Source organism: Schistocerca americana, chromosome 2 (assembly GCF_021461395.2).
Source record: "Schistocerca americana isolate TAMUIC-IGC-003095 chromosome 2, iqSchAmer2.1, whole genome shotgun sequence".
In the NCBI taxonomy this organism is placed as follows: domain Eukaryota; kingdom Metazoa; phylum Arthropoda; class Insecta; order Orthoptera; family Acrididae; genus Schistocerca; species Schistocerca americana.
The window spans coordinates 593310187-593332290 of NC_060120.1; positions in this window are offsets into that span (position 1 = coordinate 593310187).

Consider the following 22104-nt stretch of genomic DNA (forward strand, 5'->3'; position numbering starts at 1 on the left):
CCTGTTTCTTCTTCTATCACATCAGACAAATCTTTCATCTCACAGAGGCGTTCAATATACTCTTTCTATCCACTCTCTTCTTTGCATTTAACAGTGTAATTCCTGTTGCACTCTTAATGTTTCCACCCTTGCTTCTAATTTCACCGAAGGTTGTTTTGACGTTCCTATACGCTGGGTCAATCGTACCGACAATCATTTCTTATTCGATTTATTCACATTTTTCATGCAGCCATTTCATCATAGCTTTCCTGCACTTCCTATTTGTTTCATTCCTCAGCGATGTGTATTTCTTTATTCCTAACTTTCTCTGAACATTTTAGTATTCCCTTCTTTCATCGATCAATTGAAGTATTTCTCATGTTACTCGCGGTTTCTTCGCAGTTACCTTCTATGTAAGTATGATTTTCTTTCCAACTTCTGTGATTGCCCTTTTTAGAGAAGTCCATTCCTCTTCAACTGTACTGCCAACTGAGCTATTCCTTATCACTGTATCTATAGCCTTAGAAAACTTCAAGCGTATCTCGTCATTCCTTAGTACTTCCGTATCCCTCTTCTTTGCGTACTAATTCTTCCTATCTTTGAAACTTCAGCCTCCTCTTCGTGACTGCTACATTGTGATCTAAGTCTATATCTGCTCCTGGTTACGCCTTACACTCCAGTATCTGATTTCGGACTCTGACCATGGTGTAATCTAGCTGAAATCTTCCCGTATCACATTCCCTTTTCCAAGTATACCTCCTCTTCTTGTCATTCTTGAACAGAGTATTCGCTATTATTAGCTGAAATTTATTACGGAACTCAAATAGTCTTTCTCCTTTTCATTCCTTGTTCGAAGCCCATATTCTCCTGTAACCTTTTCTTCTACTCCTTACCATACACCTGCATTCCAGTAACCCATGACTATTAATTTTCATCTCCCTTTATGCACCCTCCACTACATAAATTCCAATTAATAATCAGAATTGGCGGCCTAAGATTCTAGCGTAAGAAGTCACACTAACTCTGCCAACGGCCTTGTCAAAGAGGGTAGAGGAGCAGACAGAGATTAAGTGCACCCGTGAAACTGCCCCTAAAGGCGGTAGAATCAGCAATTATTAATCAAAGATGCTACCTTCTCTTTTGTTTCATGGGGTTTAGGAACAGAAGGGATGGTCTCGGAGGCAAAGTGGGCAGAGGTCATTGTACGGTGTCTCCGTCGCCAAACATGTACATATGGAGTGGGTAAATGGCCACAGGAGAACATTCATCTATTTATTGACAAAAAATAAATTCGCTTTTTCACGACTTTTCTGTGAAATAAAACAGACAAATAAACACAAAGCTACACTTCTATAATACGCACATGCGGCGTCGATACTCCACGTATGCCATCGCCGCCCCATTTTCATGGCATGTCTTCTCGTAATGTCGTGCAGATGCCGCTATCTGTTCATCTCCTTGCGTGAATATATCATAATTATCTCCTGCGATGAATAATCCAGCTACGGGGTGGGTCGTGGAAGATGCTCCCCAAGAAGTTCGAAATGTATTGACTGTACTTAGGGTTCTTCACAGTAGCACAATAACGATCGTTTAAATAGTTCCAAAAATCCATGAGTCCTATGACACCACTTCCAAATAAATAATGAATTGCCTGACCTCTGATCCACGTGACAGCGTTGTGTTTCGTCCTCGGGTAATAAACAGCGTCCAGGTAGACGAGAGTGCAGGAATAAACATAAGCGGGCCATAATTTGACGCACAAAATACCAGATCTCTTCAGCCAGCCCACAATGCAGCCGGTGTTCGTCTGTATCCTGGACTTGCAGTTCACACTTAAAGACGAATGTGCAATATGGATTCTGTGGAATCTCTCTCGAGTAATTTGTTTTCAGTTTGCCGTCAAGTACGAGGTCGAACGCACGCGTTGACAGTGCGCCATGCTACTGTTCCAATGCATGGCAGGACACGTAACCCCAGAGCATGGGTGAGATTAACACAGGACCAGTTAAACTAATACATGAAATAAACAGTTACATTAAAAAACATAGACAGAAAAAGTTCAGAAGAAATGTAGACAGGATGCATGCACATCGTTACTTCCATCTTAGATGACAATGTAAAGACGGAAGAAGAATTCCGTCACAAAATGTATTCCTATATCCACTGTCAACTAACTTAGACAGATGGCGTAAAAAAAGAAAATAAAAAAAACGCGAGAAAAGATGAACTTTAATGTTCGTGAAACACTGTCCTATATTCTACTCTAAATTCACAATCTGCAAGCCATCATCGAGGTGTATGGTGCTTAGCTTTATTTTCTTCCTATTCGAAAAACTACAATTCATTTATCTAATGTGCTTAAAGCTGAGAAGTTATATAAATACCGAGCACAATTTGACTTGATACTTTGATGGGAATGATCTGTGGAGATAGTTTCAAATGTGTTGTAAGGTGGACGTATAAATCTTTTTTGCTATCAAGAAAGTCTGTTACTGGCGCGTGTCGGCAACAGGTGACGTCTTCTGCATCGCAGATCGCCAATTGCATAGCCTTTGCCCACAAACTCAGAAAAACCCTACGGTCATGTACCACACTTTTCAATAACCACTCTGCTACTTGCATATTAGGAATGTAAATGTAACTTTCAGGTTAACAGGATATCACAAGTGATTGTTTTTTTACTTTAACACTGGCAGTTCATATACTGTGCAGAAAAGTGTTAGCAAATTACAGTTGGAAACTTTCAGGTTCGTTGCCAGTTCAGTCTCAGTATTATATTTTTCGTGCCATCTGGTAAATATTTGAAACATTAATGTCTAGTAGAGCCGAAATTAGAATGTCTTTTGTTCACTGGATGAACAGGTTCACAGACCGGGCAAATTAAATTTTTGGTTCATGAAGCTATATCTATATTTTTATCAAACTTCAGGAAAAAGGTAGTTGCTTGCAGTGCGGGCGAAACTTAACCTTATCTATATTTTGCACTCCAGAGAACATCCACTTGTTTGAAAGGAACAATTGAATACGTTCAGTTAACCGTGTTTGTCTAGAGAATATCCCTATGCACTGACCCTGAGCATATGCTTCAACAGGCATCTGCAAGAAATGAGAAGGTGATCTGTATCAGGCTGCACATCTCCAAACCCGAACTGAAGATTTGTCCCTCCTCTTTCTGCCGCCTGCTGCAGCTAGTAAGGACATGTTAACTGTGACTATACTAAAATGTATGGCGTTTAAAATACATTGTTTCTACTAGGGATACTCGAAAAGTTAAGTCCGATCGGTCTCGAAATGGAAGCTACAGTGAAAATCAAACATGTTTTATTTCTAACAATTTGCTACAACTTCCAGCTACTTCTCAACGCAGTCGCCGCTCCAACTTAAACATTTGTTGTAGCGTTGTACCAACTTTCCAATAAGCTCGTCGTAGGAGCTAGCTTTCTGTGCCTTCCGCCACTTCTCCACGATGGTCTGCAGTTCTCTGCCTGTGCCAAAATGTTGTCTTCATAACCAGCGGACCATCTGAACAGAGATGAACGTCGGAGGGAGCCAAGTCCGAGACTGCATGGTGGGTGATCAAACACTTCCCATCAAAAACACTCCAAGTGCGTCCTCATTGTCCCTGCAGTGTGGGGGCGAGAAATGTCATGAAGAAGGAAATACGTGACAGGTACCTTATGTGGAGCTGCATGAAATCAGGTGCAATGTTACAGCGGGCACCCATACTTGGCGGGACACGATATTGCTCTAAGCGTATTTACGTACTCACTGTGTGCTCAGAACTGAAAAGAGCGACGTGATGCGATCGACAGGAATACTAGAGATACCGCCCAACACATTTGTGCAAGGCTAGACTGAATTTTCACTCTCGTTCCCGTTTCACGATCTGTCGCACCTTACTTTACAAATATCCCTCGCATAACGAGAATTCATGCCCTTTTCTGTTCCAGACATCCTTGTTTTAATTAACCATGGTGTTCGCACATCATTTCAGAAAGATTGCTGGATAATTCTTAGCAGTTCCATTTCTCAATCCCTCCTCATTCTCGTAATCTGAAATTAAAGTCTTACCCACTGACAGTGTTATTATTATTTCTATTATTATTGTTATTGTTGTTATTGATTGTACTGAATCACTTAACTGTTCTCCCATACTCCCTTTCCACACACCATTTCTCATTTCCATTTGAAATAAATATAACCCTTTTTAAATCAGACACACAAAATGAGAGAATGAGCTAAACAGAGAGAAAGATAAAAGGTAAATCTCGTCTGAAAAGAGAGAGGGAGACAGACAGACAGACAGACAGACACACACACACACACACACACACAGAGAGAGAGAGAGAGAGAGAGAGAGAGAGAGAGAACGTGAACCTCGTCCTTTAGTCCGAACAGGCACTTTTCACTTAGGTGTGGCTGTGTTAAGTCATATACCAACTTGCAACATGTATTTCTCCAACAAAGAAAAGATGCGTCAGTTTATGCAAGTGACTGTAAGTTCAGAACCTCCCAATAAGGGTATTTCTCGAGGGCTTGGATGACACTTGGAAAAGACAAACTACACAACAAATCCAGTTCTGCACTCAGCCTAATCTGTTATTCACGACCTCGAGGCTGATCAAATATAATGTTTATCGCATCACTGGAATATGTGACCTCGTTGAGAACGTTTCTACCATTACACCTGAACAATAAAAAGTGTTTCACTGATTATACAAAATGAAATTTCTGCAAAGGTCGCAGTACAAATGATGTTGCTAGGATTCCATATATTCCAGAATGAAAAGGGCAAAACATGTTGCATAAGGTCTTTACGTGCAGAACCTAATTTCACATAACAAAATCTGTTCTGTTTCCGGGCCTGCGTAATTGAATAACAAGCGAAAATAAACTGTTGGCTTCGATCGGGGAGCGCCCCTTCCCCTATACCCCCCCCCCCCCCCCTCCTGAGCGGCCACGATTTAATAACTGAGCGCTCTTAATTAGTGAGTCGACACTAATGCGACAAATGCCAGAATTAAAACGGACCCAAATGTTATTCCGACTGCATGTAAAGGGACTAATAAAAAATGCTCGGGCGGGCTGCTGCGACGAGCCGGTTCGTTTAGACCTTTAATTGGCCAATTCTTTCATGTACGTGCAGCCGAAGGTACATCTGAAAGAATTTTTCTCGTACCTTCTCGACTTTATATCTGGCTCTCGATCATCCCCTTCTCCGATACGTCGTTATAGCGACAGTCGTTAGCGGTTTTTGCTCGTCGAATGCCGCTGCAAAAGAACTGTCCTAATTTCTAGGCACCAATTTGTCATTCAGATGTCCTCTTCAAATGGTCCGCGAGGATAGCACTCCTATCTTACAGGCACTGAACACTAATTGCAATTTTTGAGTTGCTGTGTTGGTACACCACAGATCAAAGGAAAAATCAGTTTTTGGAACACAAAACTTTTGCCTCCGATTTCTACCACGATTTTATTTAGGAGATTCACGGTTGTTATATCTGCCTTTAATTTTCAATGGAACAGTTTAGCCGTTTGGGTTGGAGCCGGTTTCCTCCCGACTAAGATTCCAGAGTCTGTGGTGGTCCAATTTTTAGCACTTAATAATTACAATATATTACAACTGCATTTATCGCCATCCCCAAGAACGTAAGGGAATTAGTCACAAACATTTATATTTTTGAAAACAAAAGTGCTTATGGACCACAGTCATAAAATACTATTTACAAATTACCACATCCGCACAAATTCCGTCGTTATTTGGGAACATGAAGTCACTGTATGGCTACAAATGGTCTTCAAGAAGCAGGACATAACCATTTCGAGTCATTGGTCGGGCCAGTTTGAGCTGGGAACCAAGCACATTTCATCCAAACACATCCCACGCCATTGTGGAGCCACCACCAGTTTCCACAGTGCCTTGTTGACAACTTGTGTCCATGACCACGTGGGGTCTGCACCATACTCGAACCCTATCATCATCTCTTCCCAAATGTAATCGGGACTCATCTGACCAGGCTACGGTTTTCCAGTCGTCTACAGCCCAATCGATATGGCCACGAGCCCAGATGGGGCTTTGCTGGCGATGTCGTGCTGTTAGCAAAGGCACTCGGGTCGATCCTCTGCTACCATAGTCCACTAACGCCAAATTTCGCCGCATGGTCTTAACGGATATGTTCGTCGTACGTTTACATTGATTTCTGTTGTTATTTCAAGCTGTACTGCTTGGCTATTAGCACTGACAACTCTACGCAAACGCCGCTGATCTCGGTCGTTAAGTGCAGGCCGTGGGCCACTGCGTTGTCCGTGGTGAGAGGTAAAGCCTAAAATTTTGTGTTCTCGGCACACTCGTGACAACGTGGATCTTGCAAAATCGAATTTCCTAACGTTTTCCGAAATGGAATGTCACATGCGTCTAGCACGAACTACCCCTCCGCGTTCAAAGTCGAATTCCTGTCGTACGACCACAATGACGTCGGAAACGTTTCATACGAATTACGTGAATACAAATGACAGCTCCGACAATGCACTGCCCTTTTATACCCTGTATATGCAGTACAACCGCCATCCCTGTACGTGCATATCGTTATCCCGTCACTTCCGTCGTTTCAAGTGTCTTATATTGTACATGAGTAAGTAATTTATATATTAAATATAGGACTTTGAGCGCCAGCTCCGAGAACGTAAGGAGATTAGTCACATACATTTACATTTTTCATAAACAAAATTGCTTATGGACAATAGGTACACAAATTCAATTTACGAACTACTATTACTCGTGAAAAATAGTAATTTCCCCATTATCAGTAAAAAAATTCTCAGGTCATTACCAGGCTTGTAAATCGTGGTTGCTAAGAAACAAACAAATCTGGCGAGCGCACTTTGGCAACAGAGCCGTAGTGCAGTTACGCAGTGATGGATAGGCTGTTACCGGCGCAGAGGAAGACACCCGGCACACGGCTGGCAACATGTGCATACCAGCGTCAAGGCAACGGCCGGGCGTGCAGCGGTTGGCTTCCCACATTTCCCGTGGAATGGTGGGCGGTGTGCGAATTTTTAGCAACTGCCAGTGTTGAATGTCCGGCAGTGCCGGGACAGCTGACACTCAGACGCTAACCATAAAGTGTCTTCTTTGGCGTCTCGGCGACAAGTGTCTTTTTTTCCCGTCTTACAAGTTTCCTACAGGGCAATCTCATCTCGTTCTCCATAGCTGTCTCCTTCGGTGTGGCCATACAGCCGACTGGTTACTCTGGCCAATCATATTACTGTTCAATATCCTTGTGCAATATTCTGCACCGCCCAAAATTCTCACCCTATGAAAGGAAGATCACACGCAGACTTTATTGCAGCTGCGATTCCTTCAATGGACGAACTGCAAGTGAGCAGTTAAGAATGGACGTGTCATGTCCTGTGGACTCATTTGTCCCTCCTGCCCTACACCTGCTACAATCTACTTTCATTCCATCTCTGTAATGTGTGTCTGCGTCGGCGATCGTTTCCATACTTTCAGCCACAGAGACCACACACAGCTGTTAAAAAAGGCATTTACAGAAAACGTTGCTTCCTTTGGGAAACTGTGCACGTTCGATAACCTGTTCGACTCTTCTTCTCAACGACAGAGAGACGGCTTGCAGTGCACCATGAACTTTTACTTACCTGGCGTACAACTACGGCTGGCGGAAACTCTGAGAGGTCTCTCCCGGCGTTCCGCGCGACCAGGCCCTAATCTCGCGCAGCTACTGTGCCTGGGTGACGTAGCGTCTGCAGGCGATATATTATATAATCGCTGATCCAATGCCATCGCTGAGCCACAGTTGGAACAGACCCTGCAGTCTTCCCTGCTGCATGGGAGAATTGTGTTTGGATTTCATAAAGGATGTTATCCCCGATGGCTGGTCTGAACAACACAGTCTTTTACAAGGCATTGTCATATTGTAGGCGATTTGCACTCGCCTTCCTCCGGCCTTTATACCGACTTGCTCATGCAGTTGTACGTCTCCGAATCTGTGACTTACGTCGCGCTATATTTTATTCTTAACTGAAAGGATTTTCTTTGCGGCAATCGCACGCGGATAACAGATAGTTTATAGGGACAGCAACCCTCGTATGGTACCTCACCCACGCAGCAATCTTCATCCGAAGACTGCTGCCGTTAGGTCTGCCACTTGTCAGCATCCTGGGAGGCTCCATTCCATGGACGAAACCCCAAAATACCTCGGGGTATCCCTACGCCAGAGGCTCATACGGGCACAACATGAACGTGACGTCAGAAGCAAAGCAGTTGGGCACCTCCGCGCCTTGTTATAATTTGCTTAATCCTCGATCACCGCTGCCTCCCTGCCACGGTATTACGCTCTACCTAACTCTTGTCAGAACAGTGCTAGAGGACGCAGCCGTGGTGTCGGAAAAGCCGCCGACACTCGCACAATGGCACTACAGAGCGTGCAAAATCGGGCTTTTAAGCTCGCTATGCTCCTCCCCAGAATGTAATCAACTCGTCTGCTGCACAATGAGACAGGCATCCCACTGCTGCTGGGCAGATTCCGGCAGACTGCTCGCACGTTCTACGAGAAGTCGGGTCAATACCGCAATCGGCTCATACTGGAACTGGGCCACCAATACCGCAGGCCGACAACAAGTTAGCTGGATATGCTGGAATAATAATTGTCTCCGCAGCAGGCAGAGGACAAAAGCATCTCCACATCACCTGAGGCCAATCCAGCAAGTCAGGTAACCATAAGACCACGTCAAGAGGCTAAGCAGGAATAACAATTTAATGCGGCTGGTACCGGCGGAGGTTCGAGTCCTCCCTCGGGCATGGGTGTGTGTGTGTTTGTCCTTAGGACAATTTAGGTTAAGTAGTGTGTAAGCTTAGGGACTGATGACCTTAGCAGTTAAGTCACATAAGATTTCACACACATTTGACCATTTTTGAACAATTTAATGTTCAACTTGTGCACATGCGAGCAAGGAATGCTCGCTGGATAAGCGACTATCGTTATCGGACCCCTCTGGCGAAAACGTGTCTCTTCTCTTTACGAACAGTTACACTGTAAAGTTTTAAGTAAAAAAGTCTGCACTGATAGGATAACATTTCACAGTACTTCTTTTATCGAGTTTGTAAGTAGCACACTTCATAACACTGGCTAGATCCAACCATTTCTTATTAGCAAGTGGAATTTAGTTCCAGTTTCACACTGAAGTTTGCGCACTGCTGTGTTTTCCCAAATTAAACTATCACGCTATAACAGTTCACAGCCGCCATAGTAATAGTTCAAATTGTAATATAGCCCGCCAACGTATGCTAGTTACTAAGAATGTCGATACTCATTTACCCACTGCTTTCGCGTGTAATTAAGCGAGCTCCCCGCGAATAAACCGATTACACACTCACGGCTGCCCTACCATTCAACGAAAACCTTCCCAATCAAAGTATTGTTAGTATCCACAGACTCTTCATACCGGGACGTACTGAACAGTGATTTCTTGAATTTATGATGCTGTTATGAATAACGGTTGAGGTGTACCGTCATGTATATGACTTGGTCGAATTTCAAGCTTCGATGACGCGGATTGCAGCTCTCTGCCGCTAGCAGGTTCCGAACTGCAGCATGTAACACGGCAGTGTGAAAAGTAATTATGTCGATGCGTGAGAAGCGGAGTGCTGTAACTGAGTTTCTGAAAGCACGAATGCGAAGAGTTCGTCCGCACATGGAGTACCTTCTCCTTCAGCATGACAATTTCAGACTACAAACAATGGCTGCGACACCTGCAACAATCCCACGCCTTTGGTTCACTGTCATCGATCATCCTTCATACAGTCCTGACTTGGTCCCATCCGATTTTCATGTGTTTCCAAAACCTAAACAACACCTTCGAAGACTTCGCTTCGATATTGACAAAGTCTTGCAAGGAGACGTGAGACTGTGGCTACGTCAACAAAATTAAACATTCTACTGTGACAGTTTCAACAAACCGGTCCCTCGTCGGGAGAAATACGTTCGTCGCCAGGGTTACTTTGTTGAGAAACAAATGTAGATACGATGAATAAAGACGTAGAATGTTAATAAACTTCGTTTTAAAAGTTTTCACATAAAAAAATCGGAGGCATTACTTTTCAGCACACTATCATATTATTCTGGTGTGACTTAGTTCAACGTGAAACCTGACCAGCGACTGCCTTCGTCTCGACAACGGTCCGTGTCCGGCAGCGCTTGGACGAAACAGCAAGAAATGCCTTCTACCGGGAAAGGCGCTCTCTGCTCCTAATGTTTCTGAGAACCAGCGATGCGTAACGGGTACGTCATACCAACATCGATAGTAGTGTCCCCTCCGTCCGCCCCCGGCCATGTCAGAAATTTTCTGCGCTCGGGGACTGGGTGTTGTGTCTTCGTTACGTTCGTATCGCCATAATTGACATTACGCTATTCAGATGGCTGCATGGGCACGTCCCGATAAAAAAAAAAAAAAAACTTTAAATACCTAAGTGTAGCTGTATTTCTCGCATTAACAAACACTACCAGAGAAATGGCAAGAATGATCGCTAATACAACACTAATTGAGCACTTTTGCTATATTGCTAAGAGAATTTCTCGGACTTAGCTAAGGGCCCATGTGTTTGCCACCCACACGTTCCCAAGAACAGAGCGCTGCCACGCATACATTCCCGAGAACAGAGCCGCATACGGCGACTGCACTTTATCTAGAATCTCACCAACTGGCTAGACTGTCATGGTTGACCCTACCAGGAATGCCCCAACCAGCCTAGCTCAATGAGTCACTGACACACAAAAATCTCCCTATCACGTTATTGTGGTAGTTCATGGGTATTCACGCACATGAAATGAAACTATTGAAAAGAGTTAAAGGTTGCACGACAGACGGCAGACTAAGGAATCAAGATATTAGAGAAGAACTAAAAATTTTAATTCTAAATGATAAAATTTTAGGTTATAGAAGCAAATAGAACGAACGCCTAAACAGAAAGGAGAGCGAGAGACTCCCCTTCTGTGTCAGTAATTTTTAAACAAATGCTCCCCATGGTTTCTTATCACTCACACCTACATCGCTATTGTATTATATCCGTGCGATGGTTACACTTGTATCAGTGACGACAGTCGGTTGATATCTGACGTTGATCTTGCCAGCACATGTCTGCATTGTACGCGAAGAGCGTTGATGTTGTTAAATCCCAATATATTATGAACTTTGGACGGGGATGCTGACGACATACCTGGTGATCCAATGTTTGATTACAAGTGACGATTCATCCCCCCCCCCCCCCCCCCCCTACGTCCCCACTCCACCTCAATATGCAGTGAAAACAGCGAATTACTCAGGACGAGATAGTTTATAGAAATCTAACATCCCCACAAACGACCGTCCCCGGTAGCTGAGTGGTCAGCGCGACAGAATGTCAATCCTAAGGGCCGGATTCCTGGCTGGGGAGGAGATTTTCTCCGCTCAGGGACTGGGTGTTGTGTTGTCCTAATCACCATCATTTCATCCCCATCGCCGCGCAAGTCACCGAAGTGGCGTCAAATCGAAAGACTTACAACCGGCGAACGGTCTACTCGACGGGAGGCCCTAGTCACAAGACATTTATTTTCCTCACAAACCAAACCTATGTATGCGGTCGCAAGTCGCAGTCGAGTATTTGAATTTAGCTGCAACGCTTTCAGGAGGTAAGCTATACAAGCACGATCAAAGCAGTGAGCAGATTATGCTCTAGAGCGGAATAAATGGCACAGTGGCGTAGCCGTAGATAGTGAGCTAGGATTATGGAGCAGCGATAATCGAAAAATCTTCCGGTCAAGTAGTTGTCATTTTGTCATGCTTTTTCTATATCAGTGCGGTCGTACCGCAGTGGCGACACCGGTTCCCGTCAGATCACGGAAGTTGGGCGCTGTAGGGCTGTTGGTCTGCCCAGTGCTTTTGGCAAGCGGGGTGCACTCAACCCTTGTGAGACAAACTGAGGAGCTGCTTGACTGAGAAGTAGCGAGTCCGGTCTCGTAAACTGACATACGCCCGGGAGACTGGTGTGCTAACCACATGCGCCTCCATATCCGCAACCAGTGACGCCTGTGGGTTGAGGGTGACACGGTGGCCGGTCGCTACCGTTGGGCCTTCATGGGTGGCCTTTTCGGGCGGAGTTCAGAGTTTCCTATGTTACTATAGGCAGCTGTTGTGAGAAGTACTTTGAAACCCGAGTTAGAACACTGATATTGGTGAGACATTACGCGCTACACTTCTTTTCTTCTTTCACCTAATGGGAGAATAGCAAGTTGATCTACACCGTTACCTTTCACCTAGGGCTGCCAGTCAAGTAACGTACAGAAGAGAGCTAGGAGGAATTTTAGAAATTAGGCAAAAGGTCTGTTACCTTGAAGCTTTGTGGTGTGACGCGGGATGTGTCGGGATAGCTCACTTTCCACAAAAGGCACAATACAGAGACGAGTCCCCACCCGACATACAATGCTAACTCCTCAAGAAGTTTTAAAGTTGTATATCTGCTTCAGAGTCAAAAGGTTCAGTCAAAATTTCACAGCAGACAGTGAAAGCTCGTGTCATGGTATGTTTTTCTTCATTTACCTAACCAAGCACTACCTTGTAATGCAAGCCTTAAAATTTTACTTCGGTATAAATCTGAGAGGTCGCTTATCATAGCTGTGCAGAATTCCTTGGTACGAATTTTCTTGTGTTTTTCAGCGATCTGTGGCCGAAAATGTTGCCGCGTGCCGACTAGATGAGACGAAATGAAGCCTCGTGCGGGCGCGGGCGCAAGCAACTGTGCGGGACTAAATCGGCGCCGGATCGAAGCGCGCTGGCGGGGGCGGGCCCGCAGCGCGGCGCGGCGCAGACGGCGGCCGCGAGTTAGGGCCCGCGCAGGCACTCGGTTAGCGAGCAGCCGTAACAAAGCCCGGCCGGCGGCCTCGTAAAGCAGTGGGCCGGCCAGGTCGCTCCTAATGCGCCGCCACGGCCCTAAAGTCGCCAGGGCGCGCAATCACGCTGCCTGGCGCTCCCGGGGGATCCGTTCAGGCGCCTCCGCTAGTCCGTACTTACTGTATCCTGCCTGTCTACTTCACAGCGACAGCTTTCCTCAATAACATCGTTAGTGGCAGTAGTCTAAAATATTATCTTTCGTGGTAGTAGGTTGAAATTCCTTCTGGATGTGATTCAGGAGTGTACTGTTCGCGCAAAGTGGCAACAAACATCTGGAAGCTAAGAAGACCCAACTTTAAGAGATAGTAAGCTGCGCTCGTCATTCTCCAGACAATTCGAATACATTGAACGAATGGTACAGTATGTACCATGGTTAGTCAAAAAGCTTTAATTATCACCTCGAAAATACCCATTAGCTTCGAAGGATTTTTTTGTACATTCTATCCCAGGCGTGTTCTGACAGACAGCTTTTTATTTAAATAGCGACAAAAACTGCATTCAGCAGTTTCGGTGAAACATTTCATTTTTTTCTCTTAAAGGTTATGTTAATAGCATACAATGTGTATATCCACATTCCACATTATTTTTAAAGTTTATTTTTACGAAAAAGAGGTCATTAAACAGAAAACTGACGAAAAGAACATAATATTACATGACAATGTTAATGCTATGAAAACTCAGAAGCTTGCATTCTAAATTTTACTTTTTGCTGTATTTCTATCGTTTATTATAGACGTGCGGTAATAAAATATAAAAACTCCCAATTCAAAAAATCAAAAGCACACTAGCACTGTTCAGGTTTTTAGTTTCTTTCTCATTTTTCTACTCGCTGGACATTCTTGTGGAGAATTTGAGTTGGACTGGCCTCTGGCAACAATGACAAGTATAATGCACCTTTTTCTTCTTTTTGGGGTCACATGTGGAGCATGTTTTGCATTTTTCCAATCATTCTACAACGACTTTTATTCTTGGTTCTGCTACAACAAAAACACAGTGAATGCATGCACCAAATCCGCGGGGTATGACATAGTTGTTGAGTCGTTTTTTATCTGTCGTGTCGTCAACGAGTTTGCTAGGTTCTTCAAAAACTTAAAGCGGCTCACACGATTATCGTCTTTTTAGGAATTGTGAAGGAGAACCCGTTTATCCCTCTCACGGCCAACATGCGAAAACATAATGCCATTGACCATCGCTGAGTAACGTTTCGACGACCAACGACATTTGTTTCGACCTAATACATTTCTGGCAGAATCCTTAGCTAAAGATTCAGTCTCCATGCTTCGGTCTTTATCACGATGATAACTTGTTTTATTCAAGGAATCCACAGACGGCAAAAGAAATTCATCCTGACTTCCGCACTGTTCCTATTTTGAATTGTGTTTATTTTCAATTTCGTTGTCACTATCTGATCTAACATCACTTCCTAAACTGCCCTCAAGCCATTTTAAAACAGTATACTTGAAGTCAGTGTTCGTAACACGAAGACTACACGAAAACGTGGATACTGAATCCATAAGGCAGTTCCAGGTGCCGTCTCAGAGACCGCTAGTACAAAAGAACCAGTAATAGTACACATCCACGTCTCATTAAAGCGGCTACTGACAAAAGGAACCACGACCCTTCGGGAAAGGACGACTAGACAGTCCTGTAATCTCCTACCCCAACCCCATGCATTAGCAACAGAGTAACTATAGACGCTAGCGCTCTGTGAGACTGCACCTGGGACGTTAAGGGACAACTTACGGAGAAAAAATCGCAACGGCAACATGGAGTTATGCGACATAAATGAAAGTTAGTAGGTGTATTCCTTCATCTGAAAGACGTCGTCACCCTAGTCGCATAAGAGTAACGCTAGTAGTGCCACTATGAGGATACAAATCAAGTTTGCTTTAAATTCGAGCTGTAACGGTCGTGAGCGTTAGTTAACTTTGAGACTGAACGTGGTGCGTTGATGCAAGCCAAGAATGCCATTATCGACACATTACTGAGTTTTTTAACGGGGTCGTGTAATAGGGCTACGAGAAGCAACATGTTCCTTCTGCCATGCTGCAGAAAGACTTGGTAGGATTGTTGTCACTGTACGTGATTGCCGGTATCGATGGTCAGTGAGAATGATCGGCCGCAAGAAGACCGGGCTCCGGACGGCCAGGTGGCGCTGCCCAGAGGGAAGACCATCGTGTTCGGCGTATGGCTCTGGCGTATTGTAATGCATCTGCGGCAGCAATCTGAGTCGCAGTTGGGACCACAATGACACGATGAACTGCTTCAGATCGGTTATTTCAAGGAGAGCTGCAAGCCAAACGACCTGTAGCGTGCATTTCGCTGATCCCAGACCACCGCCATTTGTTACTTCAGTGTTGTCAAGCGAGAGCTCGTTAGAGGGCACGATCTGTTGCGTTTTTTGTTGCAAGCTGGTTCAGCCTCGGAGCCAGTGATGGCCTTATGCTGGTTAGAAGGAGACCCGCTGAGAGCCTGCAACCAACATGCTTGCGCGCTATACACACTGGATCTGCATCTGCAGTTATGACCTGTGGGGCAATTTCGTATGACAGCAGGAGCACTCTCGTGGTTATCCCACGCACCCTGGCTGCAAAATTTATATGTCTGTCTGAGGATTCGACCTGTTGTGCTGCCATTCATGAACAGCATTGCATGGAATGTTTTCCAACAGGATAACGGTCGCCCCCATATCGCTGTTGTAGCCCAACATGCTCTACAGAGTGTCGACGTGTTGCCTTGGCTTGCTCGATCACCAAATCTGTCTCCAATGGAGCACATACGGGACATCATCGGACAACTCCTGCGTCATCCACAAACAGCATTAACCATCTCTGTACTGACCGACCTAATGCCTCAGGCATGGAACTCCATCCCACAAACTGACATCCGGCACCTGCACAACACAATGTATGCAGCTTTGTATGGTTGCATTCAACATTATGGCGGTTACACAGGTCATTACTGTACCAGCATTCTACATTTCTCGCGCGTACACTAACCTGTGGTCCTGCAACATTAATCACTTAAATATGTTACCTAGACAAATGTATTCCCAAAATTTCATTACTCTACATCAATTTTATTTTTCGGTGTTGCGATTTTTCTCCCGTCAGTGTATTTTCGAGGTGGTAATTGAAACTTTTTAACTAACTATGTAACATACTGTTTCCTGCTCTTTCGGAAACTGCATAAACCCATTGCCGTCATCGTGATTCACAAATGCTAAGACTGTCCTAACCCAAACACACTCAACATTGACTTGGTTCTTGCAACAACACGAGGGCATAAATATTTACTAGGGAGGGATGTGGGGAGCATGGTTATTCGATACACATACCCAGCAAGGGAATTGGCCAGGATGCCATTTTTCTGGCCAACATTTCAATGATCTGTTCGTTAGATTGCCTAATTACTATCCTTGAGGGGCTCTGATGAAGCGAAATTCACTTAACTGCTCTTGTCACTAAGAATGATCTATGGACACGTATTAGTGCAGTTTTATTGTCTATTTAGCTTATGTTACACGTGAGGAATTCGTAAGCCCAAAACCTCTATATTGGCCATATCTCACGTAATCCGACTAATTCTGCTCAGGCGTGGTTTAACGAACACGCATACGAGTTTTTACTCATCTCTTGGGCGCCAAATGACCACAGTTCCTCATTATGGACGATCGGTCATTGATCCGTTGTAGAGCAAAGTATAGCGAATTATATAAAATTGCTTTATGGAGAACTCGTGAGTTGTACTGAAGTATACAAAACGCCTGCTCTTGGGTGGAGCTGAAATATCTCAGTATTTTCGATGTTCCATCAGGTTTTTGCATAATTTCGATCATTGTTTCCACACTGGCAATTATAAACATATTCTACAAACGAAAATTTTATACTCGGTGTATCAGAAATGAATTGCTGTAATCTGAGATGCAAAATATATGTAGTAGCACCGGCGTAAAATAAAATTCAAACGAGAATTATTATGAATGATATGAAAATTATACCAGCAGAAGCGAAGCAAAACATTGAAAAAAATTGCAAAATGATAAAAATATATATCCACTTATGCATCATATTTTATAATTCTGTGCTAGAATTCAAGATCGTCCACTGACAAGTACGAGCGAGAATGTCACGAAGAAATGAGTTCCTTTTTTTCCAGTGAAATGACGTGTACGGCCATCAAACAACGTGAAAGCTGCTGTGCTCTTGACTAGCTGCTGTAGCGCCAGCATGACGTCCAAGGCACAACTGCATCCCGATCGATTTGCCGATGATCATGAAAGAATTTATTAGACATGGTCATGGCATTTGCTGCACATAATGTCGTTTCCATCAAAGCTTTCAGCGGGAATCGTGTAACGTAGCGAGCTGTATTTGATTTTAAAATCCCATCAGCAGGGCTTTATTAGCAGCGACTGCCCACGCATAACTCTGGCTGCAGATAATGGAAGCCGGCAGGCTGGCTGCCTACGGCGGGGTTCCAGCCTGCGCAACGGCCGACGAGTCTATGGCGCCGCGTCAGCCACCCACTGCACTTCCCCACAACTCTGAGATTACAGTTTCAATTCCTATGTAAGTTCCGCTCCAAACCAATCTCGTGGACGGGCTGAAAGGAACATACGGTGCCGACGTACCTTCGATTGGAGAGCAGAAGTGAGATTGACGGTGAAACGGAACCAATGATAAAATTCGCTGATGACATTGCTGTTTTCTGTGAAATTGAGGAAGAAGAAAAAAGATCATATAATTTGATCATATGATCAAAATATGCACATAGAAAAAACGAAATAATTCTTTAAATGAAAATAATACTTTAATATATCACATTTTTAAATCGGCCTGCAAAGTATAAAATCATTTCTCCTAGACCCATACAGATGCCTACTCCCATACAGATATTCTGAAATTTGTGATTATGAATTTTTAATTTATTTTTATTTAAATAATCATTTTGTGCATTTTACTCTCTTGTATGTGCAATATCTCAGTGGATTATAAACATATTGATGAGACTTTAAGAGAGACGTGTGTTACATGTCTGGTATATTTCGAAGTCTTTTCACCTGATCACATGTGAAACAGACCAGTGTTACCTACTGATAATACATCGATCTGTTTAATGTTCTTTCTCTAAAAAGTAAAACAAGCAAAATTAATTTCATATGACTTTTCTAAAGATTTTTATTTCAGAGTGGGCTTTATTCCAGCGGATTCGCGATTGCCCATATATATGACTTAAATTTCACACATCTCCTCTTCCCTCCTCTCTGTCTGTATCATCTGCCTTCCCACAGACCATCTCCTCCTCCTCCCCACTATTTGTCTATCTCCTCTCCACTCTCCTTGCCCATCCTTTCCTCTCTGCATCTATCGACTTCTCGCCCCTCTCTCTGCCAATCGCCCCATCCCCACACTCACTATTCATTTCCTCCTCCCCCTCTCTCTGCTACACTGTACCTGTCCATATGTACAGCCCCTGAAACACACTCCGATAGTATACCCTCAACACACCAGTCGTGCAGGGCAGCCTAGACATCAGATGTTACCTACGTTTTGCACCCTCAACCCTAACGAAGACTGACGAGGATGCAAGTTAATATGGCGCTGGCATCCAGTTTAAGCTTTGTTTAAAATCTCAAGTCTCTAGGTCATTGGGAAATTAGCTTGAAACCAACTGAGAATATTGTACTGAGCAGACAAATAAAATGGCTCTAAGCTCTATGGGAGTTAACATCTTAGGTCATCAGTCCCCTAGACTTAGAACTACTTAAACCCAACTAACCTGCCGGCCGGTGTGGCCGTGCGGTTCTAGGCGCTTCAGTGTGGAACCGCGTGACCGCTACGGTCGCAGGCTCGAAGCCTCCCTCGGGCATGGATGTGTGTGTTGTCCTTAGGTTAGTTAGGTTTAAGTACTTCTAAGTTCTAGGGGACTGATGACCTTAGAAGTTAAGTCCCATAGCGCTCAGAGCCATTTGAACCATTTTTTGAGTAAACTCGCAAAGGTACTTTACAGACAAACTGCGTCCTCATGGGTTACCTCTTATGCGACAGTGTCGTGGACACAGTTTTCAGCAATGTTCTTCCACATATGCTGCGTGTCTCTATGAACTGTCTGCGTGATGCTAAGATATTCTCGTTGCCAGCAAGATCCCCAGATCTGTCCAAGACAGGAAACGAGTGGGGCCAGCTCGGAAGCCAACTCCGTCCCAGCGCCAGTATCCACGATATTAAGGAACAATTACAATAGGTGTGGGCCAGCTTGCCTCAGGCGAGGGTGCAGCGACTTTATGATCCCTACCAACCGAATTGGTGCATACACTCAGGCAAGAGGATGTGCAACTTCATTCTGGTGAATGGGCTCGTACAGCCAAGTCCTTGGTTAGTCTGACTCGCCATTGTAATAACTACAATAACATCACATACCCCATCAAGCCGTAAAGTTTCATTTCATTATTCTCCCTTTTCGCGTGCTTCACTTTTCATTGTCAGGCAGTACAGAATCTACAAAAATCTTCCAAGTAACTTTCTACGTAGTGGCGAAGGAGGATAAAACTGTACCTATTCGGCATTTTGCACAGTATACGTATTTTGCAACCTGATCGCATACCTCCTTGGTGACTTTAGGTCACAGTTACGAGTATGTTAGAAATGTCTATTTTTGGATAAGAAAGCGCCATTTCGGTGAATTTTATACTTACATTTATTAGAGTAAAGTGACATGAAGTTTTAATCAGTTTCTAAAAACTTCAAAAATCTCAAATATTTTTTAATTTTCTCCAGTTGTAAAAAGAGTAAGGTGCGTCACGTCAAAGTGGGCAAGACACAGTTTTACGTATTATCTTATTTCTTTTTTAATATTACGAAGTTTACTTGGCAAGTTTAATAGTTTTTCAGTTTTTTAATGATCTTTTGCCTGCTCTTTTTACCTACTGACTGTGTGAAGAGGGCCACTGGCTGGTTGAAAGCTATTCTTTGCCATACCAGACTACTGAAATGACTGCCCTTCGCCCTCACGAACCAAATGAATTACCCAGTTTGTACCCCGCGAGATGACTACGTGACAGCACTGCCCACAGGCTTAACAAAAACTTTGCAGTAGATCATCACACATTTTTCTTCGCCGTTATGCACAAAACACGTGAAATCAAACGTTAATTTCTTCCGTATTCCATTCGTTGGACTGGCATTAACATATTTACTTTTACCATACCTGCGAGTCCATGACTAGAAATCATTCGTCCCTCATTTTCGAAGAGTTCTTCTGTGACTGATGAATTTTCTTTGCTGTAGAGATTAACGGCGTAACTGAAGAAAGCTCATACTCTGCAATCACCAGGTCAAAGACTCTGATGCCATCGTAATACATTACTCTGGCCATTATAGTGCTGAATATCTCCGGATTTTCACAGGAATTTTATGGCCTCGCAGTGATGTAGTAGCGTGCATGTTGACCGACCGTGGTGACTCACCTGCAACAACAAGAAACGAGTATTAGTTATAAGCTGTTGGTAAACGTCCCATACTTGTAGTTACAAAACTTAATCCTCCCAACTCTTTATCATTAATGGGCTACAGTAGACTGTGTTTTACTGACTGACAGAGAGTTATCGCAAAACGAGGATTTTCCTTTCCCAGTTTCTCATTTTACGTGACGCACAGTCTTTCCACTGTGAAATGTTTTTTATTCATCCTATTCTACCACAAATTAACATCTTTAGAAAGAAAATATCTTTCTGTTCTCTTTTCCGCATTTGTTACGATGACCTGTATTCCTGATCTGCTTCAGACTTCATTTGAATGTTTATTTTATGAACAGCAGGCATATGCACATTTTCCTTCTTAGTAAATTTCACTATTGTGCAGTGCGTTGGGACCGAATCTCGCGAGTTGGCAGGAGAGAGAGGATAATAGTATAACCATTGCATGTGCTTAAGTAACAGACGAATATTAAGTTTTGGGACACAAAATTAATTGCTGTACAAGGTATTTGGAGCTCTTGGTCGTGACAGTCTTTGAACAAAGTAATTGTCGTGACATGTAATATAAGCCATAACCTGACAGCAGCTCAGCCTGGAAAAGTTTTACGAAAACCCAGTTTTTCTTTGATCCGAGGTAGGTGACTGCTGATAAAAGATAAGAAATGACATAATGTTAAGTACATTGCAAGTTGGATCTGTGTTCTATTGAATACAAATAAAACCTATAATGACGGGCTGACTAGCTATGTATCCTAATATTTTGCTGAGAATGAAATGCATGAAAAATAAGTTACAGATACCGCCAAACAGATGGTTTCCGGTACGGCACTTCAATCTGCTCCTCCAAAAATGGGCATGTAACTGGATAAAGCAAATGGTAATTTCGCTAATAATTTTCGTTTGTAGCAAATAATTTATAAATGTCAAAATATTAAAAACATTTGTGTTCCCATTATGCAGTCAACATGTGCTGTGATCTGATATTATTTAGGTAAAAAATTCCAACAATGTTAACAGTTAATACTTTAAGGATGTAATGATGATACATAAAAATGTCATATTTTTAAAATTTTGACGAAGCAGAAAATATTCTTCGTACTCCACTGAAAAATGGCTGAATGGCCGAAATTGCTAATAGTTTTGACACTCATAGGGGACGATAGTGTCTTTTTGTATGACTGTGAATGCTAGCGACAAAAAATTATTCCTAATTAGTACAAGCTACAGCTGAAAAAGGCGAATAAGATACGCAAACGTGCGAATTCGTTTCTACGAAGAGAAATAGCAATATATGTTCATGCAATCAAGAATACTGCAGGCAGATAAAGTATAAAAATAACGAATAGATTGGTTTGGCCGGAACAACGACAACGACGCACTAGCGTCACACACTTTGAGACTGACAGAAAAGTTATCTGTACCGTTCAAAACTGGAAGGTTCGTCTGAACTCTGACTGCGTTAATACGCTTTATTCTGCTGGAGGTGGTATTAGAAACTGAAGAATCATTCTTCAAGGAATCTTCATTCAGCGACTTTCCTTAAAATATTATATATATATATGATGGGACTAATAAAGCAAAACCTTGTCAAGGTAATTATTCTGGACATGCGGAAAGCCTTGGGTAATGTAACAATGTATTCTTCTCGAATAACTGCCAGGTGAAACAACTTTCCACGAGTAATTTTAAAAACCTGAGAGGAG